The 19,927-nt window shown below is 45.6% G+C and overlaps 1 protein-coding gene across 1 annotated transcript in view; it reads left to right on the forward strand.

Annotated features, from left to right (window-relative positions):
• ADGRA3 (adhesion G protein-coupled receptor A3) overlaps positions 1 to 19,927 on the forward strand; it is a 115,010-nt gene that overhangs the window by 1,141 nt on the left and 93,942 nt on the right. The gene's annotated exons all lie outside the window — the stretch shown is intronic.

Genomic DNA, 19,927 nt, shown 5'->3' on the forward strand with positions numbered 1-19,927 from the left:
TGTGAGAGAGCTCAGATTTAAAAGCCGAGAACTTTGGGTTTGAACACTGTGGGTTTGTTAGCCTTCCAACTCGAGGGATTGGTTTTCGGATTGAGTTGCCACCTGGAAGGAAAAGTTTTTGGTCTCCTGACTAAGCCAGTGTGTGCTGAGATGCACGGCCCAGTTGTGCAAGCGTGGTTCTGCGGATTCCAGGGGAACAGTCCTCTTGATTGTATTTTCCGAACCGTGCATTGGTTTGGGAAAGCTTTCAAGCGTTCCCAGGGGATCTTTGATTGGAGAGAAATAGGAGTTTTCTAGGCTCTGTGTCCCCCTGTATGGTTTCAGATGGTCTTTTGAAAACAAAACAAAACACAAAACCAAAGCTGCCACTATAAAAACATGAAGGGCAGGGGAGCAGCATGACCCATGAAAAACTTAAAATATGGTTTTTAATGTAGCCCAGATTCAGTAGAATAGGTAAGATAAGTATAAATTGCATCACAAACACCTTTGGTCTTCATTTCTGTTTGGATTAGGAAAGGTTTAACAATGATAAGTGTGTGTGTGTGTGTGTGTGTGTGTGTGTGTGTGTGTTTATGGAGGCATAAAAGTGGGTAAAATAGTTTTTGTTTTGTTTGACTCCTTTACCAACACTTGACCATTTGGTAGTGGCAGCAGCTGTATTTATTTCTTAGCCCGATTCTTTGAAATGGAAATGTTTCGGGGTATGGGGCCTTAATTATAGTCTCTAGCCAACTGGTGAAAACCCCAGTCATCCTACATTTGGGTTGTGGATCAGTGTGACTTAAGCTGATTTGAGTTTAAGTCGAGTTTTCCTGAAATGTCAGTAGTTCCAGCTGGAATGATTCGCTATTTGTGAATTGTTGATTTTGCTTTGCAGAAAGAAAAAAAAAGAAAAGATAATGTTGTAGAAAATCACTTTGCAGCACAGTATCAGTTCAGCTGTTTCACTGAATTTCTTAAGAGCTGTTGAAACTATAAGTGCCTTTCAAATGTCATTTTAATAAAAATTTTATTTTTGACACCTGAAAGTTCTTTAGATGAAATTGAAATTCATACAGTTTTTTAGTGAATGGCAAGAACTTGTAATTTATTTAAGGATCAAATAGAGCGGGTGTTCTGGAGGAAGTTGGTTCAGGGTGTTCTGGAGCTGGTTGAGGGTCTTCTGGGCCAGTTCCTTCATTTCCACTAGACTAGGCAATCAAGCAGAGTACCTGTGGGTAACTCACTTGCCCACGTGCTCACAGTGAATGAATATTTGGGGGTGGGGGGGTATGTCCCAGGTGCTCCTCCTGCAGCTCCCAGGCTTCTTGTCTTCCCCCCTTTGCCTTCCTTTTCCTTCTTGGTGAAGTACACTTCTTGTTGAGTGGTTCCCGGGGCAGCAGGCATCATGATGAGGTTTGGCCTAGGTGTTCGTTGCCCAGTTGGGCGGTGGTAAATGACCCCAAACTCCTAGCTTAAAATACATTTCTTCTCATGGTTCTGGAGGCCCGAAGTCGGAAATCAAGGTGTAGGCAGGGCCACGTGAGGATTCCAAAACCCCTGTGAGGATCCTTGCTTCTTCCAGCTTCGGACCCTCCTTGGATTCGGGCAAATCCACCCCAGTCTCCGCCTCTGTCCCCAGGTGGCCTTCTTCCCTCTCTGTCTCAAATACGCTCCTTTCTCTTATAAGGCCACCAGTTACTGAATTCAGGGTCCACCCTAAGACCAGGATGATCTCATCTCAAGATTCGGAACGTAGTTCCATCTGCAAAGACTCTGTTTCCAAATGAGGTCACTTTCCAAGGTACCAGAAGTTAGGACTTTTTGGTGTACACTCTACAAGTCAGCGCAGAATATAAACATCAACATGGTCTTTCTTCACCAGGAATTTAGGGAGGTATTTGAGGAGAAAGACACATGAAGAAGTCTCAGAACATATGGTAAATGCTCTACTATTGGGGTGCACATGTAGCAAAAGAAATCCAGGGCAGGGCAGGGCAGCCAAGGCCTCCTTGTGGGATGGGATGGAGGATCTGACGATCCTGATCCAATTTGAGGAAGATGAGAAAGATAATTGTAGAGGAAATGGTATGGGGAGGAAATGAGGGCATGGAAGGTTGGGGACCCCAGCATGCCCACCTGCTTGGAGAGAGCAGTGTGGCTTGTGATGCTATGGATGCTGTGCCTTTGATGTTGCTGGAATGTCAGTGGCAAGTGTCCACTGCCCACTGGTCAGAGGGGAAGCCAGAGGGGCTAGAGAGAGAACAGGTTGGCTCTCTGGTTCGAGTTTTAATCTCTTAGTTGTGGCCAGCTGTTTTCAGTGGAAAATGGATGGGAATTGAGAGGATGGCAAGGATAAGATAGAATTAATTTATGTGTTTTCATAATGAAAAAATACGACTATTTCCACAGAGTGGATGAACTGGACTTAAACATAGCCCGAAGTGCAGTCTTTTCAACCGTCTTCGTGAACAACACTCACTCCCAAAGCCACATTCACAGAGAGTTCTAGCAGGAATTCTTGGCATGACCACACTTGCTCTCTGTATCTCATGCAGCCTTTTGGATTAAAGGATTAAATTGCATTCATTATTTTTGCGCACACATGGAATGAAAACGTAACCACACTGCATTGAACGTTTTTGTTAGGAGTACTGTAAAAATTTTTAAATGTCCATGTTTTATGTGAAATGCTGCTCAGTTCTTTTCAGTCTTAAAAATTCTGAGGACTTCAGTGATAGAAAGTTGTACGCCTTTAGTGCTTGCTTTTCCAAATGCGAAGTTCTTCCTCAGATGCTGCATGGTGATTGTGGACAAAGGATTTAACAGAAATTACTTATGATTTGTCAGGTAACTTAGGGACGAAGTCCAGGTTTTTTAACAGACTGAAATAGTGCATGAGTTTTGCTGTTGACTTTATAAAATGTTACGTTTGTTTTCTATCAAAAAAACTGGTCATTGGACATCACTGGTGTGTCCTGCTGGGTGCCAGGTACACAAAAGGAATGCTTGGATTGTTTAGAAACGTAGCCCCGGTGGGGAACAAGGGTTCGCACCGAAGAAGAAGGCATTTAGGGAACAATTACAGATGGTCTGTCATTAAGTCATAAATCCTGTTGTGCTGCCTGTTTTCGGCGCATTAGGAAGCCCGAGAAGAGGAGAGGCTGTGGGGCTGTGGAGGCGAGGGAGAGCTTTTATTTTTCTGAAGTTAGGACTTGAGCATGGCCTGAGGGAAAGGAACTACGGGGTTGAACTGTGGGGAGAGACATTCCCCACAGTGAGTGGGGAGAGACATTCCCCACAGTGAGGGGTGGTGACTGGCCCTACTAAAGTGGAAGGATGGTTTCCGGAACTGTTGGTCAGACATGGCATTTAAAAGCTGGGTCTGGGAGGGTCACTTAGGGACGAGTGTGCAGCAGGGAGGAGGAGGTGGCCCCACAGAAGCGGTGGAGGGGCCACCGGTGAGGTGGGGAGCAACCCAAGAGAAGTTCAGGCTTGAAGAGAGGGATGGTCGCCCCAGCTGAGAGATCAAGAACAGTGAGAACAAGGCGTTCACCGTTCACCACTGAGGCTGACAGCCTGGAGCCCGGTGCCCTCCATGAGCCGGATCCATGGAGCAGAGGCCATAGGAGGCAGTTGGTTGGCTTGAAGGGAGAACAGGGTGAGGGTGGAGTTTGGTGTGAAGGGGGGTTTCTTAGGAAGGAATGTGTGTGGGAACACACCTGAGAGGTTGGCAGTAGTTCAGTGAGGGAGAAGTGGTTGCTGGGAGGTGAGATGGCTGGGAGCTGGCACCCAGTGGAGGGTTTGGCTCTTGGTGACAGCAGGGCCATTTCATCCCCACATGTCAGGGAAGGTGGTAAACATGAGCAGAAGGGCCGGGGGGGCGGGCAGGGGGAGGGCAGGTGTGGTGAAGAGGGAGCTCCTGCCTGCCCCATGGCTGTTACCTTCTTAGAGGCGCACAGGCTGGGTGAGGCAGGACGGGGTGAGCAGCTGGGAAAGAGCAGGGAGGCGGTCCCTTTGGCAAGTGGACAGTGAGCATCCTGGGATTGCAGAAGTGGCAACAGGGTGGTGTCATGTCCATTTTTGCCTGGTGATCAGATTCAGACGGAGGTGGCCACATGGGTATTTCTCTCCAGCTCCATGCAGCCTAGAGATGCGCGTAGTTGGGACCAGCTGGGCTCCTGCTTTGCCAGGTGAGCGTCACAGGGGGAGAGAGGAGCAAGGTGAGTGTCCTAAATAGCCCAGCAGGCTTCTGGGGCCTGGATTCCCATGGTCAAGAGTGAGGTTTCTATCTTTGAGTTCAAGATCTCAAGGTCTTACAAATCTTGGTAGCCTTATTTCCAGACACTCAGCACAAACATCCTTTCCTGCACATCGACTGAGGCGCTGTTGTGTTCTAGGCACAGTGCTGAGTGCTGGGGCTCGGGGGTAAGAAGCCATGATTCTTTCATCCAAGGATCAGGCTTATCCACAAGCTCTCTGCTTACCAGAATGTGCCTGCAATTGTCCCTGAGCAGAGTTTGTACTTGGTGTCTTGTGCACCTTGGCTGTGTCAGTCATTCTTGCCTGGAGTCCCCGATCCTGTAAATTCTGGGTCCTTCACAATCCACCTCAGCTGCTGTGACTCTGCCGTCTCTCTTCCCTTCTCTGAACCCAGCAGGGCTTATTGTGTATGCTCTTGTGTCACTTATGTGATGCTGACGTTACTCTCATAACACCCATTCCCGGGTAGGGAAGGGCCTTGAGGCCTGTCTTGGCAGGTGCCTGCAGTATGTATGGGAATGAAATTTATCTGTATTGATAAGAGTAAGGCTAACAAAGGTACAGCTATGTGGTGGAAGATCAGGACGAGTAGAGGGATAAAGAGGGATGCAGATTCAAATTTCTACCCCATTATGGCAAATGAGAACATTTATTTAGTTAGTTTAGGTCAGCATTTCATAGCTGTGGGATCTCTAATTCAAGAACAAGTATATCACCTCTATTTACAGTTACATATCACCTACATGATCTTATGTGTGTGGTGAGCACACACATGCAATAGTATGTGGGCAAGTTGCTCAGAAATACTGTAGCATTTGGGACAGAGGTAGGCATTTGGTGGATGAACGCAAGTCCCAAGTTTTTCCTATGTGATGAGAGAGTTTTGCATAGCCCCATCTTGGACTCCTGTTGCTTCTTGCCTGCTTACAGTCCTCCAACATCGGGAATGTATGCAGGAAGTTGGTGGGTTTGGCAATAACCCAGAAATCAAAATGCCAGCAACAAATGAATGTAGGAACGTTTGTAAATTGTTGCCCTAATCAAGTTACAGCTTCTATTCCCAGGAGTCTATAAAGATGCTTTTAAAAAACAAAACAAAAAAGCAAACAACAAAAGTAAAAATCTCTTCAAAGTAACTCAGAAAATGACACAGGGTTAAGTTTTTTTATTAGTAGAAGGTGACTCCCCCCCACCCCCACCCCATTCAACTAGGTCTCTAAAGGCAATAGTTTTCCATGTTGTGTGTCTTCCTATGGAGGAATCTTAAAATCCAGTGAATATAACTAGTTCATTGTTGTGTCAACATTTTTCTCAAAACAGATAAAAATGAGGATACAGAGTTCTTTAAATTTTAGTACCTTATCAAATAAATTTTAGTACCTTATCAACTTGACTTTTGCAAAGATTAGGAAGCTACAGATACAAAACTGTTCAATGAATTTTTCATTGTTGCCTGACTCTATTTTAAAACTTAATATTTTTTATGCATTATGTATGCTTTAGCTTGCATTTATGTTCTAGGGCAGCCAATTTTCGTCTGAAGAGGGAGTTTTACAAAAAGTAAGCAGTATATCTCCCAAGCTTCCCCTCCAACCCCCGCCCCCCCCCCCCCCCCCCCCCAAACAAACTTTTTAGAAATTTTGCATGTCTAGTAAGGGAATCACCTACATGCTGCCCTGGGGTGGGACAGAGCTGTAGCAGGCACCTCATCAGAGGCACCTGTCTGTCTTGGCCACTTTTTGTTTTTGAATCCTCACCCAGGGATATACTTACTGATTTTAGAGAGAGGGGAAGGGAGAGAAAAAGAGAGGGAGGGAGAGAGAGAGAGAAACATTGATCGGCTGCCTCCCACATGTACTCCAACTGGGGATCGAACCCGCAACCTCTTGGTGTACAGGACAACACTCCAACCAACTGACCCACCCGGCCAGGGCTGTCTTCCTCTTCAAGCCCAGGTTAGAATGTGTGCCTTCCTCCTACAGCAGGGGCTGTCCAAAGGCCATAATTTACTTTCGATATTTGCTCTTCTCTCGTGGCATGCTTGATCATTTGCATTGGAGATTTTTAAGCTGCTTGCTTTTGCATTCATTCCACAAATAGTCATGCGTCACCTGTGCTGTAGACACAGGTGAGCTTATGTGACTTCTCATCTCTGGGCGGGGAGGGTGCTCATTAGACCAGTTTTATCCGAGTCTTGCATGCTAAGGATCTCTTTCTGGAACGTTGCCTTTTGCCTTCTAGCTATACAATATCTGTCGGGCGTCTCTCCAGTTAGGCTTGAATATCCAGCTCTGTTTGATGAGGTTTAACTGTGTCTTCCTCCACAGAGTCCTCTGCTAAGACAGCAGGAGGTAGGCGGGGGACTGGTGGGTTTTTAGAAATTATTAAAGACACTGGATTTCTTAGGGCAGTGGTCGGCAAACTCATTAGTCAACAGAGCCAAATATCAACAGTACAACGATTGAAATTTCTTTTGAGGGCCACATTTTTTCAAATTTAACTTCTTCTAATGCCACTTCTTCAAAATAGACTCGCCCAGGCCATGGTATTTTGTGGAAGAGCCACACTTAAGGGGCCAAAGAGCCGCAGTTTGCTGACACTGTCTTAGGGGAAATTCTCAAGACTGATTTAGGACCAACCTTGCTAAAGGGGCTGATAGACCTTTTAGTTCAGTGACCATCATTGCTTTCCGCTCCTGTTCATGGGCCAGGCACACACTGACTGGGTGAAAAAAGTGAAGGGATTAAGCAACAATCAAGCAACTCCTAGACATAGACAACAGTATGGTGATTACTGAGGGAAAGAGGGGATAATGGTGATGGGAGGAGACTGGACTTTGGGTGGGGAACACACAATCAATGTATAGATGATGCATTACAGAATTGTACCCTTGAAACCTATATAATTTTATTGACAATTGTCACACCCATAAATTTAAAACAAAACGAAACAAACCAACCTTTCCCCAGCCTTGTATGTCTCAGACTTTCTGTGGCACATAGTCACTTCCAATACTTAGGGCAGTTCTTTCCAAGACTCTTCATGCCGACAATAATGGTGTTTGTGTGAAGGATGGACCAGGGCCAGTCCCACTGCCCCAGGCCCTGCATCCCAGCCCCACAGGGGTCAGGGGAGCAGTTCTCTCCACTTTCCTGTAACCTGGGTGGTGACTTTGCTGTGGAGGTTTACAGCCTTGAATCATCACCTGGGAGCATTAAAAGTTCAGACGCCAGGACCATGGACCTCATGCTCTGATTTTATTGTTTAAGGATGGGGCCTGGATGTTGGTGTTTTTCAGAGCTCTGCAGGTGATACCCAGGTCACCTGGGTTGAGAAGCTTTTGTTTAGTAGCCCAGCGACCTGAAGGGTTAACCATGGTCACCAGGGGTCATGAACTGCCACAAAAGAAGGGAGAAAGAGCAGAGGAACAAATTGAGGGCAGCTGCCTCTCATGGGACAGAGGGCCCTGTTCGGAGTGCAGCAGAGAAGGATCCGAGTCCAGAGACATTTTTAGGACAGAGAGCTGAGAGCATTCGCATCGGGCCTTCAGAGGAGACAAGAAAATGACTCTTTGTATAGTGGGGAGTGAGGTGCTGAAGCTGGATTTAATACCAGCTCACAGGGTTAAGGACAGCTAGAGTTTAAAGATGTGTTGGGGTGCTGAGTGAATTAGCTGGTAGAGTGAGCCAGCAGCCAGCATTTGTCCAAACCAGCATCTGAGGGCCTGGTAACTTGGGGAGCAGGCAACTAAACACATGGCCCCACCCACCCTAAGTATAGCTTGCCTCTCTTATTTTGATTTAAAATAGAGATGCATTTCTGGGGCAAAAAAATCATTAATACAAAATAATGAAACAGTATAGAGAAACTAGGGGAGGCCCAGTTTTCCAAGGATGGACTTGATCTGGGAGGTTTTCTTTTCTTTTTAGTCTTAAAGAGTTTTATAACTAAAAAGAGCTTATTTTAATTTGCATTCTGACTATAAGTATGAGATGAATGTATTTTGATGTGTCTGCAAGAAGGTCATTTCTATTTGGCAACCTTCTCTGTAAACTTTGTTTCTAATAGCTCTCCTCCCCTCAGGTGACACTTGGAGATGTTTAGAGACAAGTCATTATTGGATAGGGTCTTTCTTTCATTGTTTTATTGCTGCTTTGGTGGGACTAAGGAGGCGGGACTGTGGGCATCCTTGTCATATTCTTGACTTTAAGATTGACAGGCATACTGGGCGGACCACACAAGGCTTTCCTCTGTCCGGGCACATCACTGTGTTGCTAGGCTGTGAGCCTGAATCAGCTCGTGTACCAGGCATTTGCTAGTTGCTTTTAGCTCTTGATCAATTCAGATGACTGACATTCATGGTTCTTAGCTTAAATAAAACCAAAAACAGCCATCTTTTGCCCTTTTTTTCTTTCTCCCATATTCCCTTCTTAAGTTCAAATTATATAATACTAGTGACCCAGTGCACGGATTCATGCACATTGAAAGGAAATTACCTAGAAGGTGGGCCAGTGGGGCGGGACTGGGCGAGATGGGTTGGACACACCCTGGAGCCAAACTCCTTCTGTCCCTCTCCGGAGTCTGTGGAGTGAGCAGGGTCCCTTCGGCAGGTGGGGTCCCTTGGCCTGGTCTAAACGAATCAGGCCAAAACTGGCTCTCTGACATCCCCCGAGGGGTTCTGGAGTGTGCAAGGGCACTCTGCAAAGTTGCTGGCATACAGGGTGTGGAATGCAAATGCAAGTGTGCAGTTAACCATATTCGGGGCTGACAGTGCCCCAGCAACAATATAACCCATGGCTGAAGTTGGAATCGCGCAGCCCCATGAGGAATTGGCTCTGTCCTCTCTGGTTTCGGGGTGCGTCACCTGAGAACCACCGCTGCCATGTCACTGCAGCTCGGCAGCTCCTGTGTTGACCGTCTGCCCCTGGCGGTCAGTGTGCATCATAGCGACCGGTCGGACGGTAGGACACTTAGCATATTAGCCTTTTATATATGTAGATTTGAATAGTTGCTTGTATTTGAAATCTTTTGTTCCTGAGTAATCGCTATGGGAGGGAGAGGGGCAGGCCAGTGGAATTACAATTATATATTCCATACAAAGAAGGCTGAATTGTACATCACCTGCACAATCTGTGTTTTGTCATTAAATCCTTTTAGCACGTTGGTAGTTAGACTTTGTAAGTGCTGCTATCACCTATTCAAGAATTGTATTTGCAGGCTAAGGTGATGAATAAGCCAGATCTCTATGGGGGCTTGGGGAGGAGAGGATCCCTGGGGTACTCGAAGCTCTCCAATGCCTCCCTCACCCTTCACCCCCCCCCCCCAAGTACAGGGCATAATGCATGGTATGTGAATTAAACTGTGGATTAAATTCACTCCCTATATGAAAACTTTTCTGAAATAGAAAACAAGGTTCATCTAGAATGTCAGTGCTGTTGAGGTCAGAGTCTTTGTTTTGCAACCATAGCACCTAGGATAATGACAGGCATCTCACAGGCTCTCCTTCCGTAGCCTCACATTGTGACCAGACGGAAAGCAGGTGGTAAATTGTGTTGGATGACACTTTGGTCAAAACCCTTCTTAGAGTGGCCTTAGAGGTGTAACAGTAATACAGACGTTTTCAATGCAATTGTTAAACTTGTCTTTCTTTAAGCCTGTTGGAATCTAATTAAGTTGATTCATTTCCCATCAAGATAAGACCTAAAAGCATTCTTTGTTTTTTATTGTGCAATTCTTACCAACTCTTTTCTCACGAAAGAGGCAAAGAGACATTGACTGGTGGTGTGTGCATCTCCAGGACCGTGTTTTAGACGGATGTGCTTTCTGTTAGATTAATCTTCTTTTTAACCTGCCTTTTGTTTGTTGTTTGCTGTAAACAAAGTCAAGCATTTAAAACTCTCCCTTTATGGCCAAGACTCCAGTGCTGGGCTGACCCTTCATTCCTTGTGACCCGCCTCCTACCTCAGGTCCCCTTGTGTGACCACAGCTGTTGTACCGTTGGAAGTTATCTGCTTACAGTCCTCACTCTCACCAGATTGTGAACTCTAGGCATTTTTCTCTGTGTCCTCGGCCTAAACCACATAAACACTCAGGAAGTCCTTGTTTAAAGAAGTCCCATTTCCCCTGCTTTATTATTATTCTTTTCCCCAAGTAGGACTGGGGGAAGAATCTTGCCTTATTCTTAACATGGGATGCCTCATGCATCTGTCTATCCTGGGTAAGCCGTGTGTCTTCAAAGCAGAATGCTCAACCTTCAAGGTCCAGGCTTAAACTCCCACTCTCCGTTTGGTAGTGAAAAGTGTCAGTCTCTTACCCAGATGCATTTGTTTTTCCCCTCTTCTGGTTCCAGTTTCCTCCTACGCTTCGAGAAATGACCACTTATCTTTTCTACATTGTAAACGTTAACCCAAGTTTGTGATGTTTCTCCTCGGCCTGCATGGCCCTGTTTTTCCTCTGTAAAATAAACTCCTCCCTTTAGAATTAAACTTCTTAGAAAGTCGTTTGAATCCATCAATTTCATTTTCTTACCTCTCATTTCACTTTTAGCTCTCTGCTGCCCAGTGTCTGCCTAGAGTCAAGCATCTTCCATTCACCGCTACCTGTGTCTGCTTCTGGTCCGTTAGCTCCATGGTCACCACTTCTGCTGTCACACTCACTAATTATTGAATTTCGGCCACTTTTTGTTGTTTGGGCTTAGAAGCGCCTACGAGGAAGTGGCTGGCTCTCCCACAGCGTTTCCCTGCCAGGATGAACCTGGGGTGTGCAGTACCTCCCAGGGGTGGCCTGCCTTTTGAGGGAAGGCTCTTGGGAATAGGTGTCCCCCAGTCTGAGCCTAGAGAAATAGAGATTGTCTACTTGAGCTGATTGCCTGCTTAAAGAACCCTAGTTAGCCGATAGACTAGGACAGTGGTCGGCAAATTCATTAGTCAACTGAGCCAAATATCAACAGTACAACGATTGAAATTTCTTTTGAGAGCCAGATTTTTTAAACTTAAACTTCTTCTAACGCCACTTCTTCAAAATAGACTCGCCCAGGCCGTGGTATTTTGTGGAAGAGCCACACTCAAGGGGCCAAAGAGCCGCATGTGGCTCGCGAGCCGCAGTTTGCCGACCACTGGACTAGACTCTCGATTCCAATAATTACAGACTGTTGTTGTTCCTTGTGATTAAGCCCCTAGGACTTGATTTTTCAGGGCTCCTTGCTGAGAAGAAGAAAAAAGTATTTGTGTCTTTTCTCAGGAATAAAGTTGGAAACTGAGTCACCAGTTTACTCAGCTTACTAGAAGTTAGCAGGCACAGACCGGGACTATTCATGACTCTAACATCCTGGTCAGACTTTCTCCTCCTCCTCCCCCTCCCCCTCCTCCTCCCCCTCCTCCTCCTCCTCCTCCTCCTCCTCCTCCTCCTCCTCCTCCTCCTCCTCCTCTTCTTCTTCTCTATAGCTATTTGCATTTTTATTTTATTTTTTCACTTTTTAGTTTTTCAATTACAGTTGGCAGTCAGTATTATTTTATATTAGCTTCAGGTGGACAGCATAGTGGTTAGAGTTTTATATAATTTACAAAGGGAGCTCCCCAGTAAGTGAAGCACCCACCTGGCCCCACACATAGAGATTACAGTATTACTGACTGTGTTCCCCATGCTGTACTTTACATCCCTGTGACTATTTTGTAACTGCCAATCTGTGCTTCTTAACCCCTTCACCTTTTCACCCATTCCCCCACCCCACCCCAACCCCTGCCCCTCTGGCAACGATCAGTTTTGTTCTCTGTACCTGAATCTGTTTCTCTTCTGTTTGTTCGTTTATTTTGATCTTTAGCTTCCAGGGTTAACCTTTGTAACGCCCTCGGGTCCTTGTGTTAGTGCGTCCACCTTTTCCCATTCTAGCGATTACAAAACCCTGTAAGTTGCAGTTGTCCTGTGTCACCGCCTGCAGCAGGTGGAGGGCGGTTTTGGGAACCTCTGCACCGTCTTCGTATGTCCAGAGCGCGAGTAGGTGGTGGCAGCTGTTGAATGGGTAGGAAAGTGTGGGCAGCCCTAGGTCTTGAGTCAACAGCTAATAGGCCCCTCGGTGCCTGGGAAGGCATTTCTGGGAGGTGACCATAACATGCTTCACTCGTGTTCTCTCCCGTTCCTTTTTAATTTCATTGATGTGCAGCTGGTCTAAGAAAGAATGTGGTTGTGTTTTCTTCCAGCTGAGTTTCTATTCCCGCGGTGCATTTGTTTTTCTGTTGGGATGCTGCAGGAAGGTAAAGAGACGCTAAAGATCTTGGTCTTCTTCTCATTGTTCTCTTTCAAGAGAATATTTCAGAAAACACTTCCTAGCTTCCTGAGGGAATGAATTTGACAGACCTGCTGCTTCTAGTTTTGAGGTAACCTTAAAGGCACCATGATTGAGCCCTAACCAGTTTGGCTCAGTGGATAGAGTGTCAGCCTGTGAACTGAAGGGTCCCGGGTTTGGTTCAATTCCGGTCAAGGTACATGCCTGGGTTGCAGGCTCACTCCCCAGTAGGGGGCGTGCAGGAGGCAGCCAGTCAATGATTCTCTCTTATCATTGATGTTTCTCTCTCTCTCTCGCCTTCTCCCTTCCTCTCTGAAATCAATAAAAAATAGATTTAAAAGGCACCATGATTGAGCTACACAGTTAAAAACTATGTCTTTCAGATGTTAGTTTGACTTTTGCCTAAAATGGTCTAATAAGTATTTTGAACTACCATGAGGAGAGAAACCTAAGGTGTCTATAAAACTTTTTGGCCTTCAGAACTTTATATGTAAGTGGCCTTTACTGGTTTAAATGCTCTAATAACAACCGGCATTCAGATATGTATCATGTGCCGGGTACTGTGCCAAACACAGCATCACAACTTCAAACGACTTAATGAGGTTGGTTCTGCCCCATGTTACAGGTGTGCCAACTGAGTGTGAACAGGTAAATTGCTCCTCCCAGTTTATTTACATGCTTTGAAGGCTTCTGGCCCAGGATTGTGACCCCCTTGGCCTGTAATTCTCACTGTTGTTCTAGCCACAAAAGTCACAGGCAACCTCATTGCTCACTGTAGCAGTAGGGTTGGGATAAGCCTTTTTTAAACAAAAGATACAGGGGTTTGTTTGTTTATCCTGCACCTTTTCTTTAAAGGTGGCTGACTGGTGGGAAAACAGTAACTGAGAATTTCCACCCGGCACATTTGATGTCCTAGGAACTAATTGCTGAAGGAAAGAATTTTAACATCCTTTTTTTACTATTGTCCAGCGGTTATGGGAGTGACCTCGGGCGGTCATACTGCAGTCTGCAGTGTAGTATTATAGATTATTAAATAATCAGTCCTTCTCTTATCTGTATCCTTGAGATGGGAAATTTTATCCTAGAATAATAAATGACCCGCTCTCACACCTAGCTGCCACGTGAAGATGAAAGCAGTACTAACATCATCGGGAGAGGGTAGTTGCATTTTTGGTAGGTCTCCATCTGAAGGGAACAGAACACTAACTCTCTTTTTAGGGGGGAGTTCACTTCTACATGTCAGCTTCCTGCTGGGTGAGCAGAGAACTGGCGCGCTAGCCTCTTACTTGATAAAGGCGACCAGAAGGGAGGACACAGAGGAAACAGCAAGGAGAGTGGATGGATACAGGGCCTCCCATTGGCTTTGCTGCACAGAGGAATCGTGGCCCTTAGCGACTCCTCCTCGCTCTCGCCCTCACTTTCCCGATAGTGACACGAGGTTTTCAACTAGACCATCTCTAAGGTCTGTCTCTTGGCTAAAATTCTAGGATTTTACATATCTCACAAAAGCACACCAAACTTGATAAGATGACCGAGGTATTTTTGAAATCCTGTACTTTACAGGCACACTGAATGAAGCTCAGGTCATGTTATTAGAACTCCTTCATTGTGTGCATTGGAGTGGTAAGTAAATGCAGGGGCTGCTTTCTTGGGGGTAAGAGGTTGGTGTTGGGTCTGTTTAGTCCTGACCTCCTGGCCTGCTGGGATCCTGCCTGAGCCTTGCATGGCTTTTCTCACCACCCAAAGCCCTGATTGCCCCCACTCACCTGCTGAGACCTGCCCTCAGTCCCCAGGGCAATACACACATGGGGCCTTGTGCTCTCCTGTTAACTGCATTTTTTAAAAAATTCTTTTTGTTTGTTGTTGTTGTTATCCCTGAGTTCTCGTCTTTAAGACCTGAACACTTGGGCTGTTTTAGCAACTCTGGTTGTCTCTTTGCATGTCCCTATTTCTTCCTCTGGAGTATAGATTTTTAGGACATATTCTTCGCAGGAATATAGATGTTTAAACCCCAGCTCACTGAGTCAACCAGCCTGCTTGTCAGGATTGCTGAGTGCCAAAAGAACGTGTAGGGTGCCCAGACATATTGTTAGCCTGGTAAAGATACCCTACATGACTTGACACACACACATGCACAATTTTTTCCTTTTATATCTAGGCCTTAGAGACATCTTGCAGATTCTGTATCACACGGTGATTTTTGCTTGCCTGTATCCCCCCGCCCCTTCCAAGTTTCCTCCAGCACCAACCTTCTGGCTAATTCTGTCTCACAGCAGTTTCCTGTTGACCCTGTACTCCTAACTCCCTCCCTCTAGGTGAACAGGCCAGTTCTTGGTCATGACCCCACCAGCAGTTGGGAAAGTTACATTTGGGGTCAGAGTTGGCTATGATGTCACTTCTGTAGTAGAGCCACCAGTGTGGCAAATAGATTTCTCGGAGGTCTGCACCCATCTGCACCCGTGGATCGGGAGTGGCTGTCAGGAAGGAGTGTGAGCTTACCAGGGAAATACAGGGACTCGTGATTGGTGGGCAAGAAGGTGGTGGCACACGGGCCATTGTTGGCCAGGGGCCCTGGAAGCCCAGAACTCTGTAAATGACTGGATTAAGCGTTTCTTTGGTTTTATAATCTTAGGATCACAGGGCTTTTTTTGTACATAGCAAGGTTGTTCACTCTTTGAGAGTTTCAACAGCTACTTTAAAACAGTGGCTCAGCCACTGAAATTTACAAATAGTCTCAAGAGGCTTCTTACCAGTAGAATTATTTAGATTCTATACTTAGCAGGAAGCTCTCCCCCTTTAAAAACAATCGATTTCACTCCTCAGCTATAGTTTCCAAAATGTGCTCTCCAAGTATTTTATGGAGAGTGGCTCCCAGGGTTTAGACCAGTTGCCAGAGGATCTCTGGGAGATTGTATTGGACTAAAATGCTGGTTTCCATATATTAAATTCCTGGGAGATTGTATTGGTATAAAAATGCTGGTTTCCGTATTAAATTCCTACAAATAAGTCGAAAAAGACAGGTGATCCATTAGGAATATGGGCCAGGTAATGTTTGCTGAGTGTGTCAGATCCTGACAGAGTGCTTTAAGTCTTGTCGTAGTCAATTCTCATATTTCCCTAATGAGATCATCATTAGTAGGATCCCTCCTGTGCCTGAGGGAGTAGGGCATAGAAGCTCATGAATTCCCGGAGGTCACCCAGGCAGTAAGTGATGCAACCAGGATTTGACCCCAGGCAGTCTGACTCCAGAGTCCATACTTATAACCAGTATGTTGTAACGATCAAAGGACGTTTCCAGACCGGACCCAGGAAGGGAACAGAAATTCACAATGGAAAATGCAAATTAAAATGATGAGGACCCACTTTTCACTACTCCGATTCAGGTGAGACTCTGGCCAGCATGCTGCATAGGCGGTACATTTGCTTACATCTCCGGCCCCCCACACCTCCCAACCCCATTCATTAGCTTAGGAGCATCCTCTTAGTGGAGACCAGGTTCTTCGCAGCCAGCTCCACCCAGCAGAGGGCCCACTCACTCAGGGCCTGGACGCCTGGCCTGCAGAGCTGGGAGCCAGGAAATAGGTGTTGATGTAAAGCATGCAGGTTAAGGTAATTTGTTACGCAGCAATAGAAGACTCATACAGTCCTTTGAAAAAAATTTTCTCTTCCTGTCTTATGCCTTTTGAATTTTTACTTAAAAAAAAAATAAAGTTCAGAAACATTTCCCCTAATCATTGTGCTTTTCTGCAACATTGACACTGTTCACTTGCAACATTGACACTGTTCACATGTGTGCTGTGAGTTCTTGAGGTCCATGTTTGTGTCCTTAGAGTCACTCCCAGCACACAGTAGGTGCTCAGATCTATCCTCAGTTAATGAGTAGTTGTGAAATTTCAGCTTAAAAATCAAAGATCCTAGAAGAACCTCTGTGGTCTCAGTAGAAAGCTCTCTATTCATTTAACATGCCAAATAAATTTGCTTTTATTGTATTCATAAATATGAAGCATCCAGTGTTATTTATGATGTACCCACACCTTGAAATATGGGCTCCCTGCTCTCATGGTGCTGATTTGTTCATAAGATAAGATGAAGTGTTATTTAATAAACAGCTTTTCGTTTTGAGGCAGTTTTGAAAGCTGTCTAGTTTTTCTTTATCACCCGAATGCTATTCAATTACATGTAAACGTACTGTTTAATGCTAAAGCAGAAAATATAGATTATTTTCTTTTTATTTATGAAACTACTGAATAAAGAATCTGAAATAATTACAAAAAAAAAAAAAAACAGACCTTAAAACAATGTCAGGTCTTTAGTAAAAATGCCTGGGGACTTGAAGGGTTATTCAGTGACCACATGAGGAGTTAAGGGTGTCCACAGACCCAGGTTGACACCTGTTGTCTTAGTGTAAACACTAACGGTACCTCCTTTTAGTCTCAGGTGTTCGTTTGATGGTAAACTAGATTGTGACACTCAAGTAGTATGTTAGCTGTCAATATCTTTGACTTGCTGTCTCATTTTGAATAACTGATCACCTTGCGAAGAGAGAAGTTGGAAATATTATTGCATACAGCTCCAAGAAGGGCAGGTGGGTATACGGAACTCTGTCCCAATTCACCAGATCTATAGAAAAAAATGGGGCGGGGGAGGGTAGGAGGACAAAGGAGGCTTACAGTTGTGAGTATGTGAAACAGTTTATTCTTGTATTATCCCTATTAATTATTGTATTATTTTCCATAGGAACAACTGTAAACCTACTTTTGCCCCACTCTGTATATTGAACAGTTTTGTATGGGAGAGCAGATGCTATAGAGTTTGTCAGAAGGCGATGCAATGGCCTGGGTGGTTGGTCAGCAGCAGATACAGCTGAATGGAAAAGTCTGGGCCTCAGCTTTACCGTTTTCTGGTTGTGATGTCCCATTGCTTGCAACTTTCCAGCGTGTGCTTTAAGTGCTCCGCCACATGCACCCTTCACAAAAGCCCTGTATTTCCTCTCAGAAATGCCCAGGATGGCTTGGAGATGAGGCATTAAGTGACTGAGAATAAGGATCTTGTCTAAAGTCATGAAGCCAGATCCTCGAGTTGAGGTTCAAATTCAGGTCCTTTGTAATCCACAGTCTACCCTCTGTCATTGTCTCTCATGCTCAATAATTCTTAGGACAGAGCAGAGGCTGGAACCTGATCCCAAACCAGAAATTGGTTAGAGTCACCAGGTCAGGGAACAGAGCCTCCCACGCTCCCCCAGGCCCAGCATCTGACCCCCTTGCTTTGCGCTGGGCACTGGGATGCTGGGCCAGGATGGCTGTGGCACTGAGGAGTGGGCTGGCTTGGGGCAACCTGACCGGTTTACAGGGGACCTGGGGCTCTAACTCGGGTTGACATATGAAGTGTCCTGTTTAACAGGCACGCTGGTGATGAACAGTCATCATTCTGTTAAGGGAAAGGTAGTTGAGGTTTTGGCAAAATGTGTAAAGGAAAATGTCAGCCAACCTGCATGAGGGGGAAACCATGCCTGCCCTCTAGTCATGTAGCATCCAGAGAGGAGGTCGAAGAAGAGATGGTCCTCGACTTTTAGGAAAAGACCTCTTCCAACCCCCTAAGTGGATATGCACTGAACCACGGTTGTTTCCTTTTCCCCCTTTCCTTCCAAAACTCTGTTGAAAATGACAGAAAACACACACACACACACACACACACACACACAATATGAGCAGACCCATCACTAACGGAACGGGGCTGGGAAACGAGAAAGGTGTTCCAGGGGCGTAGAAGCATCGAGGACAACGTAGTATAAATAAAACAGATGGGATCAGATTGATGGTGACATTCCACAGCACAGGGACTTACAGCCCAGTAGAGATGAGAGCGGGGAGAGCTAGAAAAATGAATTTTCCTGTCAGGATCCTGGAAGATTTCCAAGAATCGAATCTATAGGGAGTGGCAACAAAAGTGGGTGAGCGGAGAGCTGGCCCAGAATTTGCAGCCTAGAACAGCTGCTCTCACTCTGCTTTTGGTGAGTTTGGCTCAGAGGCTTGGTGGCAGGGTATGCCTCCGTGAGAGAGCCCTTCGGCTTAGTTTTCAATGAACTGGGAGACTTGCCAAGGTCGAATACTGGTGGGGTGTTGTAGCCAGAAGGAGAAGTCCTAGGGGACCCCAGGTTTCCTTTGTGTTCCTACTTTCCAAGGATATGTGACTTCTGAACCTTGAAATAAAGGCACTTTTGTTCCACCTCCTTTTCCTACCCATTCACTCTTATTGTCTTGTTAATCATTTAGCAGCCCTCAGCTGTAAGGGACTCTCCTGAATCCAGACCCCACTTTGTAAGTGTGAGCAAGCAACCGGGGGTCATCAGATACTTGAGAGGAAGTCAACAGGATGATCTGCGCAATGTTAGGACAGGACAATTGTCATTCCTAGTCTCAGACCTAAGAGAACAACTTTATAAAGCAAGAGCACCCATGGGTGAGGGGTGTGAGAAGAGGAGGTCTGAGAAGTGAACAGTGAGGTGGTGATGTGAGGAAGCTCTGGCTGGGGCAGGAGATGGGATCAAGAGGAAAGTGGGAACTGCTTAGGCCTCAGAGAATAGTAGTCTGGCCCAGCCGGCGTGGCTCAGTGGTTGAGCATCTGCCAATGAGCCAGGAGGTCAGGGTTCGATTTCCAGACAGGGCATATGCCCTGATTGTGGGCTCGATCCCCAATGTGGGGCGTGCAGGAGGCAGCCGATCAATGATTCTCTCATCATTGATGTTTCTATCCCTCTCCCTTCCTCTCTGAAACCAATAAAAACATATTGAAAAAAGAAAGAAAGAAAATAGTCCTCTGGAAAATTGAGCAGGGAATTTCTCCCAGAATTCAAAGCAATGGGTTGAAGCTGAGAACTATGAAGCGGAGTTAGACGTGGAGGATGAGTCCAGGAGACCAGTCCCCAACTAAGAAGCTCGTGGAGAAGGAAGACTCGGCTGGTATTTCTTTGATTCTACAATTCCATCAGAGATCAGATGCCTGTTTCCAAACAGCTTATCAGTGAGGGAGCTGTGAGTCCTTTTATGAGCTGGTTTCTCTAAGAATGTGGATTTCTTTTTCCCACACCATGAAATACCAATTCTTCGGTACGTAAGTTGACACCCAGCCTTCTCATTTAGAGCTCTTCAGAGTCACTGGATCATTCTCCTTAATGCACAGTATCATTTTAACACGGTGTTTATTTGAAAATAATTTTAAACTTATGTGAAGGTTAAAAGAATCAGAATAATAAGCAGAAGCCCTGTACAGATTTGGTTGTTACTCACTTTTATGCCTTTGCTTTCTCCGTTGCTTTTCTGCCTATGAATGTGTGATAAATATGTCTTCAATCATTTGGCAGTGTGATGCATACTTCCTAAGCCACTGAGCTTTTTATAAAGG

This window comes from Eptesicus fuscus, chromosome 2, assembly GCF_027574615.1.
Source record: "Eptesicus fuscus isolate TK198812 chromosome 2, DD_ASM_mEF_20220401, whole genome shotgun sequence".
Classification (NCBI taxonomy): Eukaryota; Metazoa; Chordata; class Mammalia; order Chiroptera; family Vespertilionidae; genus Eptesicus; species Eptesicus fuscus.